Consider the following 22,253-nt stretch of genomic DNA (forward strand, 5'->3'; position numbering starts at 1 on the left):
AAGATAGATTCCTACAAGTATAATTTGTTGGGTCAAAAGACACAAAAATTTTAAAGACTTTTAATACACTTTGTCATGTTACTTTCCCCAAAGGGTCTATCAGTGACTCTAAACACCCTTTCTCCTCTGTTCACAATCCCAAGGCTCCCGGCACAGATGCCCCCTTCCCAGCCCTTCCTCTATGTGCCTTCCCCCTGCCACCCACTGAGGAGATACCCAGGAAATTCCAAATCAAGCCCCTCCCCCAAATCAAATAAAAGCAAAACACAAGAACATAAAACTGCTACCCCAGTAACCCCAAAATCAATTTGGAGATGTAATTCAAATGATTTGGAGATTATTTGCTCACTCCTCCTGCAAATCATCCTACATGCCTCCTTTCCCTCATCCCTCACATTCTAAAGCCACAGAGTCCAGTGGCCTTAACTTCTCTCCTACCCATTCTTTATTCTCCATGCACACTGTTACTGCTCTAGTTCAGGAGCTCGTCCTCTCTCGTCTGGACCACTGTAATCCCATCTAACTGATCTTACAACCTCTGTGCAATCCTTTCTCCACCCCTATGCAGAACACTTCAGTGGCAGGAGACACCTCAGGATGGCCACCATCTGTCTGTCCAGTTTCTCATTTTAACCTCTATCTTACTACTACCTGCTAGCCAGACCAGACTATTTGCAGTTCCCTGACCATGTACAGCTCCAAGCCTCTGTTCCTGCCTGTGCCGTTCCGACCACAGGAATGCCCTACTCAGCACCCGACACCCCCAGCCCCATTCACCCAGGAAAATCCTTTTTCTGTTTAAGATCCAACTCAAGGGGCTCCTCTCTGGTGAAACATTTCCCATTCCACCCCTCGACCCCCCACCCTAGAACTATTATAGGAAGGGCTGTCCATTGGATAGAGTATGGCAATATTTCCTGAGGTTCCTTTTATGCCCAGTTTCCAGGGTTCTTATATAAGTGGAATAAATCTGTAGGGACTGGCGTTCCCCCTCTTTTTGGTGAATTACATTTGTTTAACATGACTTCAAAGTTAATCGATACAAATCTATTCCTGCCATCAGTATAAACACAAGAATCGGCATTGCAGAAGGGGCCTCCATCGTGAGCTAGGGGAGGGAGGCTTAAAAGGTAAGAGCTGGCTCTGCCCCTCTCCATTTTCTTGTGCCTCAGGGCACTTGCCTTGCTGACCGTTAATGATCACCTTAGGCCCTGAAGCACAATGATGAGAGACCCCCAGTGACTGTTGCAACTTCAGACAAAGCTTTTGGTTTTTCCCTTTTTTTGGTGGAAGAGACATTAAGAAATCCTGTGAAAGGAAGGTAAAATCTTAGAGCTGGAAAGGGGGGAGGGGGTCAGCGTGACATCTAATTCAGCTCTTTGCTTCCAAGAAAGACCCGAGGAATTAACCAGTACCTCCCATTTTTAAAGGTCTGTGGAATGAAAAATCCTTTGTTCATCCAAGCCAGCACTTGTCAGCCCTCATTGGCAAGCAATTCCTGGGTCTCACTTCCTATCCTTGCCTGCCGCCCACCTCCTTATCTCCTCTAACTCCATTTCCTGCCTCTAGGGTGACTGGTTTCATATCTCTAGTTTACTAGGACTGCTAGGAAGCAAGAGTGTTGCCTGAATATGCCAATTACATGCTTCGAGCTTGTGCCAGAGCCTCCCTCTGATTCCTGTTCTCAAAAGTGGGTGAGGCAATGCGTTATGTTGGGCTTCCCTGGTGGCGCAGTGGTTGAGAGTCTGCCTGCCAATGCAGGGGACACGGGTTCGAGCCCTGGTCCGGGAGGATCCCACATGCTGCGGAGCGACTGGGCCCGTGAGCCACAATTGCTGAGCCTGCGCGTCTGAAGCCTGTGTTCCACAACAAGAGAGGCCGCGATAGTGAGAGGTCCGCGCACCGCGATGAAGAGTGGCCCCCACTTGCCGCAACTAGAGAAAGCCCTCGCACAGAAACGAAGACCCAACACAGCCATAAATAAATAAATAAAATTAAAAAAAAAAAAAAAAGTGGGTGAGAGGGTCACAAGGAAAGCCTCAAGTGTAAACGCAGCTCTCTCTCTCAATTCATTGAGGAAATGGAAGAGGTGCTCCCATCACACACCTGGGGGATGGATTTTGCTTTGCACAGCACAGCTGCCCTTCTGCAAACTGCTCCAAAGCCGGCCACTTTATTCCAAATTCCACTGCAAGTGTCTGTTAATATCTAGTGAGATGTTCAAAGCCAGTTAACCATCTACGAGTTTTGGGGGTGCTCTTTTTTGTGGATTCATTGAGTAACACAGACAAAAAATGCTAACATATGTTTCTGTTGCTAGGCCTTAGTCTTATCACAGTTTGAAACTGTAGAAAATCAATTACGTGCTTTGAATTACTCCCTTCCCTGGCACAGAAGCATTTCTTCGTTCTTTCCGGACAGTGAACACTTTGCAACATCTACCACTAACAGCCTGTTAGGATTCTTTGCTAAATTAATGTAGTACAAATAAACCGAACAGAAGCCTGGTGGAATGCTAAACATCCCCCCTCTCCTCTGTTGTGGCCTCCTTGCAGTTTGGGACCTTTCTGCCTTGCTGCTGCAACATCTGGACGGCATTCGTGTTGTTTCTCAAGGACACAAGTGTGCACCTCCGGTGAATTTCAACTTTCAACATCTCTCTGGCTCTAATCTATATTTAATGTTTCATGACTGGTAGTCAAAGACGCTTCAGCTAAATATCAGGTTGGAATGAAAATGATCCTTGGGAGAACATTTGCTTCCAGCATGCGTCAGCAAAGTGTCTGTGACAGAGGCTTTCCCCAGAGATGTGTTGCCCACTCTCTTGCAGTAATAATAATTACGGCTTATGATTGCTGTGCCCACATAATCAAAGATCGCTTCATCAACTGGGATCCCGAGGGGAAGCTGCCTCTGCTCCTAACTGGATGTCAGTCACAGAGAGCAGCACCCCTAGGGATCCCCAATTTTTCGCTTGCCCTTTTTAGTCCCGTGTTGTTAGCATTGTGTTTCTTCATATTCTTCTCAATGCAAATGATGTGTAAATCATGCCCTCCAGAAGGCACATGTGGTGAGGGGGAGAGGGTGGGGAGGGAGGTGGGGCTAGTGTATTCTTCTCCTCTGGCCCCCCTCCCCAACCTACCACAGGGATTTCTCACATGGAACATAATTACATCTGTGCCATATGGGCTCATTTATATTCTATTACAGGTTAAGCTAATACGACTCAGAAATATGCTAAAAATACCTCAAAGTATTCTAGAGCTGTCAAAACACTTGTCACTTCTTGCTCACCCTTTTGATTGCTAGTGTTTTTGTTTTTGTTGGGAGATTCAGAGAGCTAAGAAAGCATGCTGGTGTGCTGGTGTCCAGTCTATAAATACAGTTTAATTTCCTGTATTATTGCAATCTGTGGGCTTGCAAAGAAAAGATCTTTCTTTGTAAACCTAGAATGGCCCCAAGACATGGGCACTGAAGCCCCTACACTTGTAGATTTTAATTTCCCAAGAGGTAGGAAATACAGATTTCAGATGTGTGGTTTTGTCAGCTTTAGAATATTTCTTGTCTTTGTTTGATGTAATTATTCACTGTGATAGAAAAACACCTGCAGTGGGCTGACACCAGAAAAGTGTGATGCTAGAGTGAGAAGAGTCGGTTTGAATGTCAGGCAAATCTTGCCAAGATTTTACATGTGGCATGAAGATGAGAAGTACAATCTGTAATGAGTAATGCGTTCAACAATGATTTACAAGGGCATGTTGGGTTGTTTTCATGCAGTGGTTAAAGTCCATCGACCCATTAATTTCTACCATCAGTTCAGAAAATTGGTGGGTCATGCCTGTGTAGACTCTTAACCTAACGGTTTGATTATGTTTCATTTTTTTAGTATTACTATCTTAACATGTTAGTGGAAATTAATAAAATTCGTCTTGGGAACAGAAGAGCAAGCACAAATATTTTACTTTTCCATGCTTGACAAGCAGCATTTCCAAAGCATATATGGTGCTGATCATGCTATCGGCCATCAAATACACAGACCATTCTACTGAGAACTGAATTCACACAAACACATACTTTTCCAATTTTCTAATAACTGTTCTATGTTATCTGGTTGAAGGAGTGGTTAAGACTGCCTGGTTCCTATCTCCAATTCTGCTACTCACTAGCTTGTTATCTTGGCAAATTCCATAATTTTCCCAGTTCCCCCATCTATAAAATGAACATAATATTAGCAGATGCAAACTATTATATGTAGAATGGATAAACAAAACGGTCCTACTGTACAGCACAGGGAGTTATATTCAATATCCTGTAATAAACATAATGAAAAAGAATATGAAAAAGAATGTATATAAATATGTATATGTATAACTGAATCACTTTGCTGTACAGCAGAAATTAACACAACATTGTAAATCAACTATACCTCAATAAAATACATTTTTTAAAAATGAGCATAAGAGCAGTAGCTCTCTCCATGGGATTTTTGGAAGTATTAAATGAGAAAATATAAGTAAAATACTAGGCACAGTGTCTTGCATTTAGTAAATATTTGTTACTATTATTGTTGTTGATTTTACCTTTAACATAAACAGCTTCTTTATATAGCTACAGGGCTCTTTTAACAAAAAATTATGTTTTTGTCAAAATCATGTCGGTTGCTCAAACTTCCATTTATCTTAGATCATGCAGGCCAGAGATTCTCGGTACTTTTGGACTACACAGCCAAGTTCTTACTTTAGAATCAACAGAAACTTCATAAACTGGCATGGGAAGAACTAGAAAAAGTCAACATTAATATACTGAAGAAAGTTTCTAGACTTGTATAATTTTGAAGTATTTGTACATTTACGATTGTTCAGAATACAAAGTGTCTGAACTCATGCAATTGAAATGTTCCATTTGAATAAGAAGGTATTCCAGTTTATAGTGGGCAGATGGTTGAACCAGTAACTATAACCAAGTTTTTAGTTTTTGCTTCTTTCAATCCTTAATATAGAGCTATTTCAAGATTTCGAAGGGGTGTGTGTGTGTGTGTGTGCATGCGCGCACGCAGATAATCTATACTGTAGATACATGCGCACAAAAGAACCTAATTTTGGGGTCTTCATTTACGTGTTCCTATCCAGCCTCATGGCCCTGGGTAAGTCATGTGCCTTCCTAGTCTGTAAGATTGGTCTCTCGATTATCCCTCAGGTCTTTTCTCCTTTCAGGCTGCTTATACTACCATAAAAGTGGAATTTTAAAAATTAGAATTATTGTAAAAAGGGCTATAAGTTGCCTAGACACCTCAAACTTATACTTTTGAATGAAGGTCTACTATAAGGTCTACTACTATTTTGAATGAAGGTCTACTGTCTACAGGGATAGAGACAAAGACAAAACAAGATACGGGCAATATTTTACAGGAGGAGCAACCTCATCTCCTTCCCAGGCTGCAGGCACCAGGTTTTTGGACAAGGGTGCCAAAGATTTAAAAGGTGCAGGAGCCAGGGAAACAGCAGTGTGATGCTAGAGCCTCATGACTTTTGAAATTTCATGTTTAAAACTAGTATTTTTCAGCTTTCAGAAAATGTTTTCTTCCTCTCAAAATTACCCCCAGAGACTTTTCTGCAGAGAAGATTAGACACACAAATTTTTGATGGTTAAAGTTCAGTCATATTTTCTTTTTAGTTTTCTTCTGTCAACTGCATTGTAAATTGCTTTAAAGTAAAAATAAAAGTTTTCCTCTTTAACCTTACATGTTAAAAATAAAATAAATCTTTAAAATGGTAAATGGGATTTGTTTCTCAGGCTGGGTCAGTGTGAGATTAATGTGTTCCAAAATGTCATATGGTTCGACCCTAAATCTTTTCTTAGAATATCTTCCCTAACCTATTCCTCTATTGTCAACATGAGACTACACAGGGTGTTCAAGATAAGGGCTGGTAGAAATCTATTCTACTGAGAGTCAAAAGGAGGTCTTTTTCTTTTCCCATGTAGTTACCCTTAATAGGTCAGGAAAAAAATTCTCTGGGAAAAGCTGGAAGTAAAGGTGAAACAACATAAGACAACTGCTAGGTTCACAAACACTGATATTTATTTGTTCCTGGTAGGCAAGGAGTGTGTATGTGTTAATTACTTAATTACAGATTTTAAATTAACTGCATTCTCTTTAAAAATCCCCAACCACAAGGGACAAAGACCACCCCCCAACCCCGCATCAGAAGCCTTGTTCTCCCAACTTAGCTTTGAATGGCAGCAGCTCTACAGAAGTGACCTAAGTTATAGCCATTCTGGCTCTCCACGCCAGATCTAGATGCTTAAAGCTTTAGAAATATAGCTATGTGTTCCCATATCCTCTGTAAAAGATATTTGTCCTATCTAGAAGGAAAGATCATTTCAAATGTGAACATCCATTTATAGAACTTTTGGAAGAAAAGCAAATTCCTAGAGTCCCAATTGACTAAAAAAATCTATTGTATGAAAAAAATCCTCTGAAGATAAAAGAAAATTTAAACTTTAACCACAAAATTGTGTCACATTTCACATAACCTATGTAAACTATCATTCAGAAGACAGTGGAAAATCTGGGAGCTATGACTAAATTTTTTTTTTTTGAAAAATACTCAGGAAGTTTAATGCACTGGAATTATAATGTTACTCTCTTTTGTTTATTCTCTTTTTAAAATATGTTTTTTCTTGGCTTTTTTGTAGGAAATTTAGAAAAATCACAAATGATACAAGGAAAAAACTAAATTTCACATCGAGATAAACCCCATTGACATTTTATCTCCTTCTAGTCTTTTCTCTATGTGTAAAGATATATTTTCAAGTAATTAGATTGTACTGCATATAAAATTATATATCTTAGATTTTCCCCCTTGGCATTCTTTTATCATTTCCTCATATCTTTAAATATCTTTCCAAAATTTTGTTTTTAATGATTGCATAATATTTCATTGCACAGTTATATCATAACTCTGTTTACATTAATTTGCCATTTGAGATTTTACCTTCTTGATGATTTCAATACTGCAATGAATGATCCTTCCAATGTCTTGGGTTCTCAGATCCCTGATCCTTTTTCCCTTGTGGTAGTGCCCTCCCTCCTGCAGTCACCCACTCCCATGGGCAGACCCTGCAAAGCCATGTCATTCCCACTCTCTCAATATCATATATCCCATCCTGACCAACATCTCTTGACTTTTTGGATCTCCCCCTTTAGTATTCTGACTGTAATTCTTTGACCGCCCCCCCCCCCCACTGGGACCTCCAATTCTAACACCTTTTCACTATCTCTTACTCCTTTCATGTCCAGGCTCCTCTTTACCCAGCTGAATTCCATCCACAACAATCACTCTCATTGTGCACACCTTCAAATTCCTTGCCCCTCTCCTGTTCTGTCCTGTTTGTTTGGTGAAACCATAATGCTGCTTAAATCCAACTCTTTGCCTGTGCTGTACAGGGACCTGGGTAACTTATCATGGCTGGAGAAGAACATGACTGTGCTGATTGGTCTCACTTCAAATTCAGAAGCACAAACTCGGTGAACCCTTAGTGCTCACAGTAACCATTCTATACCTCTCTAGTCCATTTGCTCACTATTCACCACCTATGTGACATCATCTCTCTCCTCAAACCTCCCATGTCTTTTCCCCCCATCTTTATCATCTTAGCTGATGATATTGCATCCTACTTTACTGAGAAAACTGAAGAGATTAGAAAATAACTTCCACCAACTCTTACAATCACATCTCCACCCTCACATCTGCCCCCTCATACATTACTGTCCCACCTGCTATCAAAGATGAGGTATCCATGCTCCTAACTAAAGCCAGCCCCTCCATCTGTGCACTAGAGCCCATCCTTTCTTACTTACTTGCTTTAGCAGTTGTTCTTTCTTCTCCTATATTATCAGGATGTTGATTCTCTACTGGATCATTTCCAGTAGCATACAAACATGCTGTTCTTCTGCCACCTTCATTTTATAAGCTATCATCTCATTTCTTTGGGTACTTGCAGCAAAATTTGTTAAAAGGGATGTCTTGACTTGCCATTTCTGATTCTTCTCCTTCCATTCTCTCCTAAATCCTCTCTCATCAAATTTTTGCCTCCTTCCACTACTTCACTGAAACTGCTCTTGTCAAGATCATGAATGACCTCCCTGTTGCTAAATCCAATGGTCAGTTCTCACTTCTCACTTTTTTCAACCTTTCTTCGTTTGGCTTCTGGGATACCACACTCTCTTGGATTTCCTCCTACCTTACTAGTTGTTTCTTCTCAGTCTTACTTACTAGTTTTTCCTTTCCTGATCTCTTAATACTGAGATCCCTGGTGTCTCAGTTCTTGGTCCTCTTTTCTTCTCCACCTACACTTACTTCCTTGGTAATCTTATCTAAACTCTTGACTTTAAATACCACTTAAATGTCTAGAACTCCTAAATCCATCTCTTCATCCCAGACCTCTCCCCTGATCTCCAGGCTCACATATAGTTACCCAACATATTGTCATTTTGTTGTCTCAAACTGAACATGCCCAAAACTGAACTCTTGACATGGCCCCTGCCCTTGCATCCTCTGCAGCTGTTCGCATCTCACTTAATGGCAACACAGTCTTCCTGGGGCTCAGACACAACTTTGGCAGCATCCTTGACTTTTTTCTCACACCCTGTATCCAATTCATCAGAAAATTTATTCCTCTAACTTTGTCATACATCCAGAACTTGACCATTTCTCAATTCCACCTCTGCCACCACCTTGTTCTGCACCACCATTACCAGCTTCTTAACCTATTTCCCTGTTTCCATCCTCAGACCTTCCACCTTCTATTCTCAGCACAACAGCCAGATTTATATCCAAATCTGATCAGATTACGTCTCTGCTCAGAATCTCCTAAGACTTCTCCAGTTCAGTCAGAGTGGAAGCCAGAGTCCTTACAATGGTCTTCTGGGCGCTATGTGTTCTGACCCCACTTCCCTAGCTGAGCCTTCTTTTTCTCCTTCTCTCCCCTAAATTCACTCCCCTCCAGCCACACTGGTCTCCTTGCTGTTCCTCAAACATGCCCGGCAAACTCCCACCTCAGGGCCTTTGCCGTGGCTGTGACTTTTGCCTGAAAAACCTTTCTAATCTTTATGCACATGTCACCTTCTCAATAAAGACTGCCCCCCCCAGCACCCTAATTTTATACTGCACCTTCAACACCTCCTGTTCTCCTGATCCTCCTTACCATGTTTTCTCATTTTTTTCCCCCCATATCATGTATGGGAAAGTTTCCTGTATCACATGGGAAGCTTCTTAACAGGCTATGTAATTTATTTATTTATTACATTTGTGTTTATTCTCAGCAGTCCCATCTGAAATGTAAGTTCTCACGGTGTCAGGGGCTTCATTTTGTTCACTGAGATATGCTAAGTGCTGAGAAAAATGTCTGGCACATAATAAGTGTTTGATAAATATTTGTTCAAAAACTTTAATAAATAAGCCTACTCAGATAGAAAAGGCGAACATTTTAAATGTTAATCTTCTTACTTCAGCCCACATTTGTTTTGAAAAACTTGCTCTCTGAGTTCAAGTGTAATTTCTAACTCTGGTGTAGAACACCTTACTTGAAGCTTCACCTTTACATTCTATGGAGAGGATGACTTTCAAAAATGTTTTGATGATGGATGAAATGAGAAAGAATAGCCAGGCACACTGAAAAGTCAAGTGAAGAATTATGACAACCATCTGGATATTTCAGCTACATGAACTCCAGCGGGGAACCCCTGTCATCCAGTGGAATATATAACTCCAGGCAGAAACACTTTAATTTGTGAATTGGAGCATGGAGGGTGGTGGGTTGGAATGGGCATGATGGAGGGTTGGTCATGAAAAGGAAGTGGTAAGTAAAATGGAAGGAAAATAGATGTGTTAGAAAAGGCATCAAGTACCCAACCCTTGTAACTGACCACACATACGGTTACATGCTGGCAATGCCTGTGTTTTTCTGACCGACGAGATTGTGATGTGCACTTACTGTACAACATCGAAAGGATGGCATTTCTCTTTTGCTCAGATCTGAGCTATTTTGTTGGTTTTGAACTTACAGTGAGAATCAAACTGTACAAAGTCTGCTTAAACTTCTCCCCCACCCCACGAGCTCATGCTACTACAAATCTGTTGGGAAAACAGATTGAAAAGATTTAAAGAGATCCTTTTCAAGTATGAAGGCATTCGAATCCAGGCAGGGGGACAGGCAGGGTGACCACTAAACAAACATGTGCATTATTAGTTCAGGGGCACTCAGAAACAGGGCTCAACCCACCTGGAAGGATTTTGCAAAGGAAAGACGGTTCTTGCAGAAGAGGGAAGCAAAACTGCTCATGGAAAACCAGCCATGTGTGGGCACACTGCTCTGCAGCCATTTAAAATCTTTTCCTCCTCATCTGCTTTAATCAGTTTCCTATTAGATTTTTTTTCCCATTTGATTTTCAGTGTTGAGAAAAATTACTTTATCCTTTAGTGGAGAGGGGTGGGGGTGGAAATGGGCAGGAGTGAGGGATAGGGGAACCGAGCAGAGTAGCCATTCTCATTCCTGAACAGTACTATGGTACTTGTTTGGGAAAAATAAAGGAAAAGAAAAGAAACATTTTACCAAGGTCCCAGCAAGGATGCTCAGGCTTCAGAAGGGCATAGGCAGCCAGGAGAGCAGAGTACAGGTTTTTTCAGGAAAACAGAGAGAACTGACAGATGAGGAAAGGAAGGTAGAGAATGCTGGGATGTGTGTATGTTGGGGGAACACTGCAATTTTCAATAGAACGGTCTGACAATGGTTTATTGAGAAGGTAGCATTGAGCCAATACCTAAAGGGAGAGAGGTCTTAAGTTGTAGGAAGGAAGAACCTTCCAAGCAGAGGAAACAGCAATGTCTTTGGAATGGAACACACATAGTGGGTTTGAAGAACATCATGGATGTAGTGTGGCTGGAGCTGAGTGACTCTGCTTTATTTCTCCTTATAACACTCATCACCATCTGCCATGCTACATGTTTTCTTATTGATTTGTTTATTGCTTGTACCCCCAGCATCTAGAATAGTGCCAGGCACATAGTAGGCACTGTGGTAGGTGCTGTGCTTTGCCACTCAGATTCCCCTTCAGGAGTGAAGACTACTGGGAGTACTGCCAAAAGACAGCTCTCATGGCAGGTTGCCTATAGCTTAGAAAATTGCACGAGGTCACCTCTTCTTCCAATCCTCAAAGATTGATCAGTGCAGGGGTATAAAGGCCTGGATGCCATGCTCCGCCTTGGGACAACTCTGAAGGGCCACCTAAGTTCCAGACCTTTCCATGGGGTCGGCTGAAGCCTTCCTTGAGACTATATCAGAGCTCCGCTTTACCATCTGCCCAGTTCTGCTTCCTTCCACTCCTTTCCACAGGTGTGGATTTCAGGAACACTCTTTATTTGACGTGCTGTCTGCTAAGCTCTGTCTCATAGTCTGCTTTCTGGGGAACCCCACCTGAGATGGGGTCAGGAGTAGCACTGAGAAAATAGATGCTTAAATGGAATTTTGGAGGCAAACCACCTGCCAACCGACAGGGAATGAGGACTCCAGCATGGATGGTATGTGGTATGTCTCTCACACTAGGTAGCAGTGCAATTGTTAAAACTTTTATTGATGGTAAATCAGGATGGTATACTAGTGAAAAATAAATGCATTAGTTGGTACATTGTATGGGCATTTGAGAAGTATGAGAGCAATCATATCTATAAGGACTGTGGAACTGAGTGGTACTTATTGTTAAGCTCAATTAACACTCGGGAAAAGTTTTTTTTTTAAATGCTGAGGGCAATTATTCAGCAATTAAAAGTCAAGTTTGAAAGCCAAGGGGGGACTTCCCTGGTGGCGCAATGGTTAAGAATCCGCCTGCCAATGCAGGGGACACGGGTTCAAGCCTGTCCCAGGAAGATCCCACATGCGGCGGAGCAGCTAATCCCGTGTGCCAGAACTACTAAGCCTATGCTCTGGAGCCCACAAGCCACAACTACTGAGCCCACGTGCCTAGAGCCCGTGCTCCACAACAAGAGAAGCCATCGTGATGAGAAGCCCACGCACCTCAACGAAGAGTAGCCCCCGCTCGCCGCAACTACAGAAAGCCTGCGCACAGCAACACAGACCGAACGCAGCCAAAAATAAATAAATAAATAAATAAATAAAAAAGAAAGCCAAGGGGCCTCCTTGGTAGCATATAAAGAATTTCCCATTTCTTGCAGTGGAACAGTATAAAAAGCTGAGCAACAGGATTAAGACTTAACTGTAAAAGCAGACAAGCTCCAATGAATATAAACTCCCAACCAAGCGTGGTCTTCTATCCCAAGGTCAGGACTTTCACTGTTAGAGAATGGACCCTGACACATGGGATGGGACTTCTAGGTTAATGCACCTGAAATCTTAATCCTTAGCTTCAGTGTGTTCTGGTAAAGGTCTAACAATTGGCTCTCCAATATATTTCTTGGACACACTTTTAAGCTTATTGCTCGTCATTATTATTTTCTCCATCACTTTCTCTGTCTGGACAATCAAGAAAACAATAAATTAAGCCCTGATTCTCTCATTTCTATGGGATAAATACTCCCACCATGGCCACTTTCAGTGTGACATCACTGAACATGGAGTTGAGAAAAGCTGTTCATTAGCATCCCATTACATATATTTCTGCCGTACAGATACAATAGATGTAAATAACCTCAAGGGCATAAATAACAGTAAAATACAGTAAAATCACTAGGAAACGATGAGTTTTGAGTATTTATCACCTTTGTTTTATGTTTAATTTAACTGTAAGTTTTTATAAACTTGTTAATAATAGTGGGTGTTTTTACAACTGGTTCACAAAATTCCTGAAAATTGACCAGTCGGCTCTTGAGAGCAGGATCAAACTGCTATAGAATTTTAACTCGACTGAATTGCATCAAAGGATCTGGTATTAAATCAAGTCTTCAGAACTTACTAGGATCTAACACATTAAGACTATGCATTTTCTTTATATAGTTAATGAATCCATGAATGAGAATGGTAGATTAGAAATTGACTAATCCCTTAGGCTACCATTTTGCCAACTTTAGTTGGGAAATAACTGAGGTTTAAACTGTACATACATTTTTAAGAATCTGTCATCTTTTTACATATGCAAGAATCAATTCAATTCCCTTAAACAAAAGAACACAACAATTATTCTCTTTTCACCTAAACTTTGCCAACAGCAATGACTTCTCAGCAACAGAATCCCTGCAGTTGGTTAGGGATTATTTTACAATGTGACAAAAGATTGCAATATAAAATTTGTTCCAATTAACATTCTTAAAATGTTTGCCTGCTAGAGAAAGGACTTTTCTTTAAAGTACTATGAATTTTCTTTTAACATGTTTTAGTTTAAACCTCCTGGTTCAGCTTAATGGAGCTGGCCCTAAATAGAGTGGGATGGAGCCAGGTAATCTGGTATAACACAGAAACTAGTGTGACCATACCCTTAGGTTGCAAAAATAAATCTTCAACAATGAAAACTCTCAAGTTATTTATTATTGTCCTATGTTTTATTTGAACATTTCTTCACTGATCTATAGAATTGTGTAATCAATCATTCATTCATTACTTTAATGAATATTTGTAGAATGCTCACTTTGTGCAAGGTACTATTATTATCCAGAGTCAACCTAAATAAAGAGGTGAACGGAGGCAAGCTCGAATAACCAGAAATCAAATTTATTTGGCAATAGCAAAGGAATTGCAATTCAGGAAATGCTTTAAAATGTTTTAAAAAAAAACTTCTTGTGATGAGAACTTTTATGATATACACTCTTGGCAACTTTCAAATATGCAACAGAGTATTATTAACTACAGTCATCATGCTGTCTGTATGTTACATCGCCATGACTTATTTATTTTATAACTGGAATTTTGTAGCTTTTGACCCCTTTCACCCATTTTACTCCCCCACCCCCAAGTCCACTACCACCGCCGGCCTCCGGCAACCACCAGTCTGTTTTCTGTGTCTATGAGTTCAGTTTTTGAGGTTTTTTTTAGATTCCACATATAAGTGAGACCATATGGTATTTGTCTTTCTCTGCCTGACTTATTTCACTTAGCATAATGCCCTCAAGGTCCATCCATGTTGGCACAAATGGAAAGATTTCATTCTTTTTTATGGCTGAATAACATTCCATTGTGTATATGTGTGTATATATAGTGTGTGTATATATACATATTTTTTTTCTTTATCCATTAATTTGTCAGTGAACGCTTAGGTTGTTTCCATATCTTAGCTATTGTAAATAATTCTGCAATGAACATGAGGGCACATATATCTTTTTGAATTAGTGTTTTTCTTTGGATAAATACCCAGAAGTAGTAGAATTGCTGGATCATATGGTAGTCCTATTTTTAATTTTTTGAGGTATCGCCATACTGTTTTCCATAGTGACTGCACTAATTTACATCCTCCCCAACAGTGCACAAGGGTTCCCTTTTCTCCATATCCTTGACAGCACATGTTATTTCTTGTCTTTTTGATAATAGCTGTTCTAACAGGTGTTAGGTGATATCTCATTGTGGTTTTGATTTGCATTTCCTTGATGAGTAGTGATGTAGAGCATCTTTTCATGGCCAGCTGTATGTCTTTGGAAAAATGTCTATTCAGATCTTTTGCCCATTTTTCAGTCTGATTGTTTTCTTGCTATTGAGTTGTATGAATTCTTCATATATTTTGGACTTTTAAATATATATATTAAATTTACAAAATGTCAAACATCGTCTTTTTCTAGTGTTTACAAAATCTACTACAAATCAAAAAACACTAATGAATACAATGAGTCTTGGGCTAATAGAGTCATTGACTTTCTCCAGTATTATGAGTGATTAAAACCTGATTTTATTAAACTAAGCAAGAAGTAAAAGGAAAGAAATGTTAAGAGCTAATATTTCCTATTGCCAACATCACACCCAGTTAAGACCCTTTGCAGTGGCTATTCCTTCTGCCTGTAGTACTCTTGCCCCAGATCATCTTTGCACAATTAGCTCCATTTAGGTCGCAGTTCAAAGGGTGCTTTTCAGAGAGGCCTTCCCTGACAACCTGATAGAAAGTAGCTTCATGCTACTTCATAGCGCCCTTCTTTAATTTATTTGTAGCAATTAGGTTTTTCCAGAATGGATTTGTTCATTTTATTTGTTTGCTGGCTGATTTTTGTGTCTTTTCTCTCAACCAACTGGAAAGAAGGCAGAGTCCTTGTCTACTTTGCTCACTGCTACTTCCTTCGTGCTTGTCTGGCACATAATAAGAGCTCTGTGATTAGTTTTTGAACAAATATATAAGTGAACGGGCATATTTAATTGCTTTGGGTTTCTGTGGTATATTCTTCATTGGGAGTCTCACGATGGATTCTAACACTTAGATGATATACGCTTGGCTTCCGTGCTTAACATTTTGAATGCTGAGCCAGCTACTTACTGATTGTCATTGTCCATTTAAAAACATTAAGGAGGGGCTTCCCTGGTGGCGCGGTGGTTGAGAATCTGCCTGCCAATGCAGGGGACACGGGTTCGAGCCCTGGTCTGGGAAGATCCCACATGCCGCGGAGCAACTGGGCCCGTGAGCCACAATTACTGAGCCTGCGCGTCTGGAGCCCGTGCTCCGCAACGGGAGAGGCCGCGATAGTGAGAGGCCCGCGCACCGCGATGAAGAGTGGCCCCCGCTCGCCGCAACTGGAGAAAGCCCTCGCACAGAAACGAAGACCCAACACAGCCAAAAATAAATAAATAAATAAACCCAAAGTTTAAAAAAAAATCTTTAAAAAACAAACAAACAAACAAACAATAAGGGGGCCCAGGCGCGGAGCCGGGCCGCAGGGAATGTCCCGGGGCAAGTTCGCAGAGACGCCGGCTGTACTCCGCCCGGCTCCGCTGCTCCCTTTAGGGCCCGAGGCTCGCCGCGCTCCGCAATGGCCGAGGAGGCCGACAAAGCCGTGAAGAACTACACCCTGGAAGAGATCCAGAAGCACAACCACAGCAAGAGCATCTGGCTGATCCTGCATTACAAGGTGTACGATTTGAGCAAATTTTTGGAGGAGCACCCTCCTGGGGAAGAAGTCTTAAGGGAACAAGCTGGAGGTGATGCTACTGAAAACTTTGAGGATGTCGGACACTCTACGCATGCTTGAGAATTGTCCAAAACGTTTATCGCTGGGGAGCTGCATCTGGATGACAGGTCAAAGATAACCAAGCCTTCGGAAACTCTTATTACTACTATTGATTCTAATTCCAGCTGGTGGACCAATTGGGTGATCCCAGCTATCTCAGCACTGGTTGTAGCCCTGATGTATCACTTCTACACATCGGAACACTAAACACGTTCTCAGAAGCCAGTGGAAGAAAAGACTGCTTTGGTCCGGGGAGAGAGAAGCCACCGTTAACTGCTTCAACTGACAGAACCCTTCACCTGAAAATGATTTGAATACAGCTGTTTTCCTTTCCTCCTACATTAGACACAAAACAAACCAAAAAGAACTGTTCTTTCTACTCCTGAACTTTTAGAGTGTGCCTTTTTATTCATCAGCTTTGTTTTGATGTTCCACCACTATGTCATTTGCTTATTGTGGGCACAATCTTTTAAAACATACCACCATGTCTGACTGTCTGTTTGATATGTAATTGTCTTTAATGTTTGGAATCTGATTATTTGGCGGTCATTTAATGTGCTAATCTTTCAGATCCAAGTTGTCTGTCTGATGTGAGCAGGGGCGTCCTTGGATCTCTTCTTGTGCTGCTTCATCTAATTGAATAATCAGGTATTGCATGTTTCTGGTGTAGTTTTTTTTTTTTTTTTTCCAAGAAAATTAAGGCAGGCCCAGAAATAATAGCTTAAAGATTTCTAATAATTGTTCTACTTGAACAATCATATAGATGATAAAAAGAGAAAGTGGCCTGCAAGACCTAGAAAAGGTACTCCATCTTTTCTTTGATTAAAACCACCAGCAACATCAACAAAAGCCTGTGAACCATAAGAGAACATTACCACTGTCTCTCAGCTTAAACATGTCATTCTGAAGAGATTCTCAGTTATACAGGCTCTCAGGTTTTACAGACTCGTCCTTCAGAGCTGAAAACTGTTTAAATGCTCCTGTAAAGAAATGTTGATCCCCTAATTTGTAAAAATACACATCTGAAAGAGATTGTGGGACATTTGGAATCTGATTTTTGAAGAAATTTAGCTCTGGTGTTGGGCCATGAAGAACTCTGGTGTGGACTGATTCAGTCACCCCATATTTGTTTATTATTCTCTGCCCAGTGCTTTTTTCTTTAAATGTCAAAACTTGAGAGATGAATTTATAGACTTGAAGTACTTTGTAGTTAGCGATGATTGTCCATTGGCCTGCTAGCCAACTGATGAGCCATGGAGTTCTTCAGAAATAACTAAACACATTGGAAAGGAATTTGTTTAAATTACAGAGCATAGATTTTTGTAATCAATGACATGTATCACCCTCTGCCTTTTTTGTCACTGGAAGTTAGAGCGAATGTATGAGGGCAGTGGGGCAGCTGTCTCTATCACATGGGAAAATACCTTGCAGAGGAATCCTTTGTTTAGCTTTTAATAAACATAAGCCTGGAACCAAAAAAAATTAAAAAAATAAAAAAAATCATTAAGGGATTAGTTACTACGATCAGGTTTATTTTAAACTTTTATAGGTCAAGATTTTCACTGAATAGTGCCTGTCTCTTCAAAATATTTATAGACTTTGTATCTTCTGTCTTATAGTGTTATCACTTTGTTTGGACTGATAATTTGAAATTAGAAACTTTGTTTTACATAGTTGTTTATGTTGTATATAGCTTGGGTTTCATATGTATGGACTGCGTAAATGATAAGAGATATATAAGTGATCATGAGACGTATGACTTAAGCCTACAGGGATATGTTACTTGTGTATCCAAATAAATGAGTTTGGGCTAAGAGGTCCAGTAAGTGACTAAAACTTAGTCTAATCTAAAATAGACAAGTTATAATTAATAATATCACTGGTAAAGCTGCTTGAATTAGGCATGTCTTGCTTCACAGTTATTTTACCACTGTGATATCTCAAACAGCAGACTCTATATGCCCATATTAGCAGAAAGTTTAGTGTTCGCTAGGGTTGCCCACGTTGAATATTTCTAAAAACCCTGGAGGAAAACTCTTATTTCCCACAATTCTCTCTCATTGTTGCTTGTCTTCATGGCCAGGCATCTTATTGTAGACAAATTCTACAACCATTCCAAAACTAGATTGTCTATCCAACGTTCCTGACTCTGCTTTGCTCATGGGCCTTTCTTAATTTCCCCAACCCAGCTACTATCAAGCAGTAACATTTAAGGGACTCTAACAAGGAACGTGGGTATCACAAAATGGTCACAGCCAACTCTCTCATTAATTCCCACCTGTTCCTGCATTGTGAAGATTGTTTACCTTCTGCACTCCTTTCCCTGGTCCAGCAAGTGGAACTCCAAATCCCAAATCCCTTGCTCAGTTTCAACTGATATCTTTATGGAGATATCTGATAGATTGAATTATTGGACCCAATTCTTCACCACTTCCTGTATCTACACCCTCTGCCTTATAGCTTTATATTCTCTCCTACTAAAGTCCCTGCCTCTTGACTTTGACTCGGACATGTGCTTTGCTTTGGGTTGTAGGATGTTAGCAGCTGCAATGCAAAAATTAGCTTGAAAAGTATTTATGTTGGGCTTCCCCCTTGTGCCTTTGCCAACACCATGAGAAGAATGTGTCCTGAAGAGCCCAATGGGACCAAGGAGGATGAAAGACATGAGGGAAAGACCCAGATTTGCAGATCTGCAATGTGAAGCAAAACCAACCCAGGTGACTCACAGATCTGTGAAAATAAAAAAACTTTTGTTTCAGTCACTGTGTTTTGAGGTTGTTTGTTATGTACCATTATTGTGGCAAAAGCTAATTTATACAAGATGTAACTCTTTCCATGGTAAAGTCAAATATTGACATCTTTGTGCAAAGCAGTTTGGCTACTTATGGCCCCTAGTGTCCCCATTTCAGAGTAGCATTTTGGCTTTACTTTTGCATAATCAAAATGCATGTTGGAATTCTTTCTCAAAATAAAAAGTTTTCCTATAAAAGTGAAGAAAACCGAAAACTACTTTTAAATGGCCACTTTTCCATCTCTGAAAAAAAAATTAAAAGCCTTGCTGAGCTCTATGCTCCAGATGAAAACCCAGATTTGTCAAAAAGGTTCAGAGAAGAAGTGGTATTGGTGATGATTCTGAAAGACTGGATAGGATTTGAGTTGACAGACAAGAGATGGGAATATATTTTAAGTAAGGAGTGAAATGCACGAAATGTGATGACTAGAAAGCATGAAACTCATTCAGAACCATTTAAAACATAATTTACTTTACAAACATTTATAAAAATAATTTTTAAAAAACTTAAATTGTAAAAAATGAAGGTAATCTATTATTGAACTCAAAGACCAATCAATACTAATAGAACTTCTTTAGGGTATTGAAGAAAGTACAAGTACAGTGAAGATTTGCCAAAAAAAAAAAAAAGAGCTATTTTCATTAGTATGTTGAAAACGTTAAGTAGACACATTCCAATGCCAATTCTATTTCTACTGTAATCCTATTGTCCCCAATTCTCCTAGAAATTCCATTGAGATTTGCTTTGATTTTTATCAGCATTCTGTATGTCATTATTTCTTGTTTCTCAGACTTAGCTTGAAGCATATTTGAATCACATGGGTTCAATATATTCCATCTACTATTTGTCTTTAGGCCCTAGTACCTTGGTTTGCATGTAGCAGGTGCTCAAAATAGCTTCTGTTATTATTTTTAATGAATAGTTATATTATTAGCAATAGCTAATCACATTGATTCATCATCTCAGTTGCTCTGTGAGGTGGGTACCAAATTTAAGTCAATTTTTTTGGTTGAAGAAACTGAGGCATAAAGAGATTAAATGATTAAGAGATGAAGTACCAAGTCACACTGGGAGTAAGTGGCAACACCATGACTCAAGTTCAGATCTGCCTAACACCAACACCAAGCTATTTTGAGTTGAACTGATGCACATGGTTTGAAACACCATATGGAAACTACTGTATACTGCAGACCCTGGAATGCTCATTTACCTCTCTTCAGCCTGGGAGTTACAATGCGTTCATAGCTAGCAAGAGCGAGCTACTGCTGCCTTAGGCTCAGTGCTTAAAGAATCTCATAAAAAACTGAAATTCCCACATTTATTCAAGCTTGTCAGGAAATCTCCCTATAGTCCTTTGTATTTGAAAATGCATTATAGTTTTTTTAAAGCATCTGGGAAATGGTTTTACATTTTTTCAGTTGCACATAAAATCACTTTATGAGCTGCCAAATGAAAACTGAGAAAGCTCAGTGAATGGGGATGCCTCCTTCAAAATCTCCTATGTGAATTGGAGGTGCCATGTTCTCTGCTTACATAGCTAATGTGGTTACTTTATCTCTTCATTTCACCCCTAACTAGAAATTAGGAATTCTTTAAGACATACCCATTAGTTAAAGTGAGACACAACCAGTGCTTACTAGCAGAAAGGAGACAATGAATATCCCTCCAAAAGCTATTCTCACACAGGAAGGGTTGAGAACTGAAATGGAGCTGTATTGGAACCAAGGTTTTTTATGCTATTAAAATTATTCTGGTATTAATCTAAACTAGACTATTTTAAGTTAAGATGTTTATTGTAATCCCCAGGACAACCACTAAGAAACTAACTCCAAAAATACAGCAAAATAGACAACAATGGCACACTAAAAAATATCTATTTGACACAAAAGAAAGCAGTGATAGATCAACCAAGGAATAAAAAAGATAAGACATAGAAAACAAATAGAAAATGGCAGCTCTAAATCCTACCTTGTCAGTAATTACATTAAATATAAATGGATTAAACATGTCAATTAGGGCTTCCCTGGTGGCGCAGTGGTTGAGAATCTGCCTGCCAATGCAGGGGACACGGGTTCGAGCCCTGGTCTGGGAAGATCCCACATGCCGCGGAGCGACTAGGCCCGTGAGCCACAATTGCTGAGCCTGCGCGTCTAGAGCCTGTGCTCTGCAACAAGAGAGGCCGCGATAGTGAGAGGCCCACGCACCGCGATGAAGAGTGGCCCCCGCTTGCCGCAACTAGAGAAAGCCCTTGCACAGAAACGAAGACCCAACACAGCCATACATAAATAAATAAATAAATAAATAAATAAATAAAATTTAAAAAAAAACATGTCAATTAAAAGCTAGAGGTAGGAGTGAAGTAAGTCAGAAAGAGAAAAACAAATACCATATGCTAACACATATATATGGAATCTAGGGGAAAAAAATGGTTCTGAAGAACCTAGGGGCAGGACAGGAATAAAGATGCAGATGTAGAGAATGGACTTGAGGACATGGGGAGTGGGAAGGGTAAGCTGGGACGAAGTGAGAGAGTGGCATGGACATATATACACTACCAAATGTAAAATAGATAGCTAGTGGGAAGCAGCCGCATAGCACAGGGAGATCAGCTCAGTGCTTTGTGACCACCTAGAGGGGTGGGATAGGGAGGGTGGGAGGGAGACACAAGAACGAGGAGATATGGGGATATATGTATATGTATAGCTGATTCACTTTGTTATAAAGCAGAAACTAACACACCATTGAAATGCAATTATACTCCAATAAAGATGTTAAAGAAAAAAAAAAAAGCTAGAGGTAGAACAGATTTAAAAAAAATAATCCAACTGCTTGGTGCCTACAGAAGACACACTTTATACTCAAGGATACAAACAGATTGAAAGCAAAAAAGATGGAAAACTCAAGCCTAGTGAGTAGTGCACATCTTGTAGCTGTGTTCATGACTTAGCTTCCAGTGCACTTTGATTTTAAACAATATTTTTTAAAAATACAAGTAAATGTGAATACACTCCTGTGAAAATTCAAACATTACAGAGATAAATATAGATATCCCTATCGTTCATCTATCTATCTATCTATCTATCTATCTATCTATCTATCTATCTATCATCTACCTGCTTATCAAGAAAGATAAAGTGAATATCCCCTCCATTCCCTATCCTCAATTTCACTCTACTTCTCAAAGGTTTAGTGAGGATCCTTCCAGACATTTTTAAAATTCTTGAACTATAAATTTCCATTTAAATGTTTATTTTAGTATATCTTCAACTTCTTTTTTTTTTTTCCTTTCTTTTTTTCACTTAACCACATGTTC

The 22,253-nt window shown here is 39.9% G+C and overlaps 1 pseudogene; it reads left to right on the forward strand.

The window, feature by feature from the left end:
- Positions 1-15,950: 15,950 nt before the first annotated feature.
- Positions 15,951-16,366, forward strand: LOC103017996 (cytochrome b5-like; annotated as a pseudogene).
- The last annotated feature ends 5,887 nt before the right edge of the window (positions 16,367-22,253 follow it).

The sequence above is a fragment of the Balaenoptera acutorostrata genome, chromosome 7 (genome assembly GCF_949987535.1).
Source record: "Balaenoptera acutorostrata chromosome 7, mBalAcu1.1, whole genome shotgun sequence".
In the NCBI taxonomy this organism is placed as follows: Eukaryota; Metazoa; Chordata; class Mammalia; order Artiodactyla; family Balaenopteridae; genus Balaenoptera; species Balaenoptera acutorostrata.